Below are 6,952 nucleotides of genomic sequence, written 5' to 3'. Positions count from 1 at the left end.
GCACAAATGTAGAATCACAGCAATTATTTATTTCCTTTAACAGCTGCCAGTGCTTTAAAGTGATTTCACTTTTTGTGGTGAATGATTTGCAATATTTACATTACAACCATTAAAACATTCAGAACATCACCTTCACATTCAGATAAATTTTACATACATAAACCAGCTGTTCTCTCAAAGAAGTACAGCCATGTCCTTTAACAGGGAGATGCCAAATCTAGCAACTTTTTAGCATCCACAGGCTGACAGGCATTAATAACAAATTAATTTGTTAAATACAATGACAAAATAAGACAATAAAACTGCCAGCATTGCTGTTGCTGTCTCACCTGTCAGTGCAAAATGAGGAGCCCCCTCCAGGAGGATGCAGAAACCTACACCTCCAACTCCACATATCACACCGACAGGCAGAGCTCTGCAACCAGTGGCTGACCTTTCTACAAAAAACAAATAGAACATTAGAAGTATTACATTATACAACTTTTCTATAAAACATCAGTGCAGCAATAACAACCATGACCTTAGAAGGATGACTGTGCAACATGCCATAAAGAGATTTTTAAAACTCTTAAAACAACTTAAAACTAAAAAAAAATTAAAACTTACACCTCCAACTCCACAATGACAGGAAAAGCTTAACTGGAATGACAAATATCGCCCACCTTCCCTCCCCCTTAACATGGGGGATTTGAAACTGCAGCATGTGTGTTGTGGGCATCTAGTTAAAACATCTGAACTCACCTAATACTGTAAAAATCTGTATTTCTACTCCCAAGCCCCATGTTTTTGGATTCGCCTTTGTGTGTGTGTGTGTGTGTGTGTGTGTGTGTGTGTGTGTGTACATTCAGTCCAAAAAGGTATTTTCTGAGCTCTGAGAACAACTCAAATGGCCCATTCAGATTCCTTCTGCTTGCATTCAAATTCCTTCAGCTGAGAAATCAGCTTGCACACCTGTGGAGGAATGCGAGTGCCGTTTCTTCCCCTTCTTCTCTGCCTTGGAGCCTCGCTCAGGATTGACCCCAAAGAAAACTCTGAGGAAAAAAAAAAACAATAGTGATATGCAGACAAAGTTTGCACATGTAGTGTGGCTTGACAGGAGTGGAGCAGTTCAATAAAATCCTACATTTGTTTTCTTCACTATGCCCCTATGTGTGAACCTCTCTATCATTCTAGTTGACCATCTGTCTAGAACCCAATGTTGTTGTGGTGCTGGTGCCAGTGGCTAAGCTTATCTCTTCCTTTGTCTTTTCAAGACACATGCATTCACACTGCGCATATACAGAAATGTTTGCAAGGGTGAGAAGTCTGCTTATCACCAACACATGACAGCATGCATCCTCAATGTGTATGCAGGGATATTATAAATGCACAGAACACAGAAGGGGATAGAAAACACAGTTGACATTGTCCTATCAAAAGGTGTAACAGCACATTTGAACATGGACTGTCCTGGGGGTTATTCAAACATGGAGTGGAGAAACTGTGACATTCAGTGCACGTTACACATCAGTACAAGTATTAACATTTGGGCATGAATCCACTATGTAGTATTTTTTAAATTAATATGTTTAGTCTTTCCTTCGGGGGGGTCCCTGGAACAACATATTTTGAGTTTGGGGTCTGCAGCCAAATAAATTTCAGTTTGTGTGTCTTTGACATGAAAAGGTTTGACCACCACTGACATAACCTGGTCTCAGGTGCTAATGGTTTTAAAGAGATAGCGCAAACGAATTTTGTGTCAACAATCCATTCTGAGAAAAATATGTTTTTGCTCCATTTCCCAACTAGAATCATGTTATGTTTGTTTTGTTATTGATTGACTTAGGACACTATTTAAAGCAAAAAGCATGTTACCTGCCCTTTAAAAAGATATGACACATTTATTCCAACAATAGTCTTCAACAGGGAGCTACAAAATCTCTGAACAAATCCATATTCAGGGGGATCATAAGCCAATAACAGCTGATCTAAAAGCTCACAGCATGTGACGACACATTTTGAGCTTGTACATCTCAGACAAACGGGTTTAGTGTAGATTGACAAAAAGCAGGTCAGGTGCAGAAAGGCACGGCAAAGTCACATTTACAAAGTATTTCCAAACAATGAGTGCTTACCTTTGCATGAATTCGAGAGTAAAAGCCATCTCCGGTGGGTATTGGACGTTGCAGACATAAAACATGGAGAAGACATAGCTCAAGGCCACAATGGGAGAGGTGATGTGGTCATTGACAAGTAACCCATCAACAGCAATCTTGAATTGCTGGTCACCTTAAACACAGATAAAAACCATGTACCATTTACAAAAAAAAAAATCCTATATTTTAAGGCAAGCAAAACATTTCTTTAATAAATATGACACAACAACAGCTTATAACAACAGCTAACAACAGCTTGCTGGGATACAAAAAAAGATTTAACTACAAACCTCTGATTAGGATGCATGGGGTCACTGGGAGTTCGACTTCAGGATCTGCAGAGATCTGTTTTGGTGACAGACATGATACATGAATTAATGTTTCCAGTACACACAAACCTGCTGGCAAATTGACTATCTGCTAGTGTCTTCATCAGACAGAGGTAGCCATTATGCAAAAACATTAATGTAAATAGTTTATAGATAGAGAGTTTATAGAGAATATCAGCAGCACAATTAGGGGAATCTATACTTCCTACTGTGGTTGGTTACTTGGTTCACCACTGGATGCAAATAATTATCTTGCACACAGTTTAAAATCTACAACATCTACCTCTTTTTTGTGGAAGAGTTTATAAGAGTCTTCCTTGAAGTATTTTGAAATGCCACAGATGAGCTGTATTGGACCTTCGCCCATCTTCATCCCTTTGGAGTCAAGGAAGTCATTGATCCCCTTTTCTTTTTTGGAAAGTTCCTGTTCAAGGTTCAAGGTGTTAATTTTGTACAAGTACATAAGACTAACACTCATTTTCGTTTGGAGCTATGGAGAGAATTTTGAAAAAAATAAAAATAAAAATGAATTATTTCATTTTCATTTGCAACCTGTTCTGTTTTGATCTCAAATGTCCTGCTTTTTTGGTTGTCACTTCCTGATTTTTGGTCTCAAATCTATTCCATTTGATTGTTCATCCAAGTTATTCTATTTGATTGGTTGCCAGTTTATCTTTTTTGGTCTCAACTCTCTTTTTGGTTGCAAATCTTTTTCTGATTGATTAATAAAGACAAAATTCTCTCCATATGGAGCAGCACAGCACAATCATAATAATAACAATAACAACACACCTGTGCCAGCTTGTTTTGTACAGAGAAGCCAAGGAGTTTAGATGCATGATCAAACAGGTGAGGAACTTCAAACAGGAACGGCCACTCGTCCTTTACAACGGCAATAGTGGTATCATCATCGTTGAGGATTTCACGTTGAATGGGATATGTTTCAGTCATCAATTTTCGAACAGATGACTCCTAAAGATATGAGGCAGTTAGACAAACAGTCGAACAGTTAGTCAAACTAACCAATTAAAATAATAAAACAGGGTATCAATTTCAATTGACTATGGGCATAGTGATCTACAGACGATCTACAATTTCACAATGTGTCCTAAATTGTACTTGGACCCAGACCTTATCGCATTACTCCTGCTATATACTATTGCTGTGTGAATGGTTGTATGTCTAGATGGTGGACTGTAGGAACCGAATTGCCCTTCGAGGATTAATAAAGCTTTCTGTATCTGTAATGGATGATTGCAGACCCACCTGAAGATCCTGGGTTTGAAAGGCACGTTTCAACTCATCTCGTTTAGACAGCAGGTCTTCTCTACACACGGCCCCCTCAATGATTGGATCCCACGCCACACATCCATACAGATCTGAATTCCTGGGCCTTTTCTTTGTTGAATTTTCACCCCCTGCTTGCCTCTTCAGTGAGCTTTGTGGCCTCTTCATATTTTCAATTCTGTGTTCCAGCTGACGAAAGAGAGTTTCAGAACCATCTTTTGCAAAAGGTTTGTTTCCAAACGGCTCTGTCAGCTTGAAGGAGGCAGGATATTGTCCTACAATCATACTGGCGAGTTCCCTCAGCTTTTGTCTACCAGGTCTTCCTGGGTGTTTATGGAGGTAATCTTCAGCGACGATCCGAACCATCTCTCGTCTGTCTTTCCCCATTATGTACTTTTTTTCACGCAACTCATCCATGACTTTTGAGGGAAATTTGTGCCATGGTACAGAATATGTGTCTTGGGATGGGGAGTCGGCTGTCTCAGGTGGTGTTGAGGGCAGCTGAAACCTCTGTGGTTCAGGTGTTGATGAGGGGCCAGGCCGGGTGAACTGCGGTGGAGTTTGTGAATCTATGGATGACATGACAAACATCTCCATAAATTAAACACATCACAATTGTTGCAAATCAATTAATACATTGGTCCTCAATGTCCAGTTTGGGTCAACCAGGAATACAAATGGACCTAATTATGAAAACCAATTATAGAGTAATTATTGCCATGTACAGCTGATGGCAACTTTTTTTTGCATTTTTGGAATAAACCTTTGTAGTTTCAGAAAACTTGCATTAAAACAGAGGGGCAAAAACTCACCTGCTTCCAATGCTTTGACAGCTCTGACGAATCTTTTGCACTGAATGAATGGCAGAGTGTCTTTAATGTCCTCCGGGTCCACAAGGCTCAGGTCATCTACAGAGAGAACTCCTAATTCCTCCAGTTTAGCCATGAGTGTATCCATCTGATCGCTACTGAGCGATGGCATTGCTTTCTTGACATAGTTTTTCACAAGTTCCATGTTGGTGTGTGTTTAAGAGGAATGAGCCACCGAGTACCTCTCTGGTAAGAATAAAGTGGATGATAATCAGCAAGTTTGTTCAAATCATGGCAACTGAACAGGTCAGAAGCATTTTCATCAAGTTCATAGAGTCCAAGCTCAGGTATCCAGCTGGCAGTTTTCCCTCGAAGCAAAAGTAGGACAGTAGTTTCATTTTTTACAAAAATGCTTGCTATTTGTCCTAACTGCAGTAGTCCTTTTGTGTAGCTCAGTAAGACCAGCATTCCATTTGCATATGTAGTGCCTTTAACCTGCACACTCTCTGTGACAACTGAGTTACTTGAGTTCAAATCAAATTCTCCAACCACTGTCTTTATGTTCTGGTCATAGAGCTCTGGATAGAACCGTGTTGAGTCTGAGACATGAACCTGGGAACGAAAAAAGGTACCACAAGACTGATAAGCCTGAAGCAACTGGTGCCGTTCAGCCAGAGACTTGGTTACATTTATGAAGTTCTTACTTGCTCTAATGCACCTTTTAAAATAAGAATGTTTTGATTCAAAGCGCATTGTCCAAGTATATATGAGTGGGCCAAATTGTAAAGTCAAGTGTGCATAGTGAAGCAGATAGTGGTGTTTTGGTCTAAGTTGAACTCTTGGAAACAGCTCTTGCCTCAATTCCACATACAGTTCAATCAGTCCCTTCATGAAAGCAATCTGCAACTCTGAGAGCCGAGGTGCACAGACAAATTCAACAAGCTCCCTCAGAAGTAGTACAAGTCCCCATACTTCATTATCAGCATCTTCAATTGTGTCATGCACCAAAACAGGCAAGAATTTCAAAAGCCACCTGTTTTGGGCTGCATGTCCTCCAAGCCTGGCTCCTGTAGTGGGAATAGTGTTTAGCTTGTCGCTGCTTTCACCAGGAAATGATTTGATTCTTTCATTAAGAACCTCATAACTGAACCACTTTTGTGTTCTGATTAAGAACTGCAAAAACAATGCCAAATCATAATCTACTACCCCCTCAAACAGATCATGAGCTAAACAAGCTGGTAAGCCTGGCTGACACACATGAAAGTTGGACAGTTTGTTGAAAACACTGTCACATTTAACACCGTGATGAGTGTGTACTTCATTGTTACTTTCCAGAAACCGCACAGTCTCATTATGATCAGCTGGATTTCTATGAGTGAAAACTGTGAGAGGGTTCGACTGAAATTCACTTTTTGTTGCCAAACAGTATCTGCAGAAATATTGAGCTGTGCTGAAATTTTCTGTAAAGCCACCAATCATGTGGGAGCCCAGATTATCGCCCATTATGCACGCAACAGTGCCTTTATATATTTTTCCATTGAAAGATATGCCCCTTTCCTCCAGCTCACACAAGTCTGACACTAGCTTATTGAAAATCTTATCCATTCCAAAGTATTTGCAATCTTTCTCTACACAGAGTAATGCCAACTGTATCTGATCAACAGTTGATCGTTGGTGTGGATGAAAATTTCCAAGTGTGAAGTAGACAGCCAATACTTTATGCTTTGTCTTGGCAGATCCGAGTGGATTAGCCACCTCAAAAGCATCCTGAAAGAGCATTACCTTTAAACTGTCTGGGTCTGAGGAAAACATGGCATTGGATTTGATGGCCCACCCATCAGTGACATCACACAGTACATCATCTTCAGAATTTGAACTAGGACTGTGCTGATCTAAACCTTGCTGTTTCAGAATTACTTTGAGGGTTTCCAGTATTGGGATGTAATGATAGTGCCTCTTCTGGCCACTGCGATTGCGTCCAAGAAAGACTTCAACAGGTTCAACATAGTCATAGTGTGACTTGTAATATTTCAGCCTCTTGTGTTGCGTAGTTAAATGACCCTTTTCATGTAATGCCTTGTGCATAGGGCTCTGCTCGTATATACTATTCCCAAGAGATGTTACAGTCTCCTTTGGAACACCATACTGCCCCAGTTCACAGGCTAGTGCATCCACAGTATATTCCTGTTGAATATCACTTATAGTTCTCATTTCATTTGCTATTTCTGTTATTGTGGAGGCTGGAACCAAATATTTTGCCTGTAAACCCAAGTAAAACTGAGCAAGACTCTCTGTGAAGTTGTCTTTCACTTGATCACTGCAGAAATTATCACTTTGTTCTGCATCAATGTTAAAACTTTCAGGTTCTTCAGGTGATCCTTCACCTTGGAAA

The 6,952-nt window shown here is 40.0% G+C and overlaps 1 pseudogene; it reads right to left on the bottom strand.

Annotated features, from left to right (window-relative positions):
* Positions 1-882: 882 nt before the first annotated feature.
* Positions 883-4,765, bottom strand: LOC146557342 (uncharacterized; annotated as a pseudogene).
* Positions 4,766-6,952: the final 2,187 nt, after the last annotated feature.

This window comes from Mchenga conophoros, linkage group LG16, assembly GCF_057382185.1.
Source record: "Mchenga conophoros isolate Kocher_MC1m ecotype Shallow Benthic linkage group LG16, M_conophoros_male_GT1.1, whole genome shotgun sequence".
NCBI lineage: Eukaryota > Metazoa > Chordata > Actinopteri > Cichliformes > Cichlidae > Mchenga > Mchenga conophoros.
Note: the sequence above shows the minus strand (reverse complement) of the source record. Positions and strands in the feature narration are given on the sequence as shown.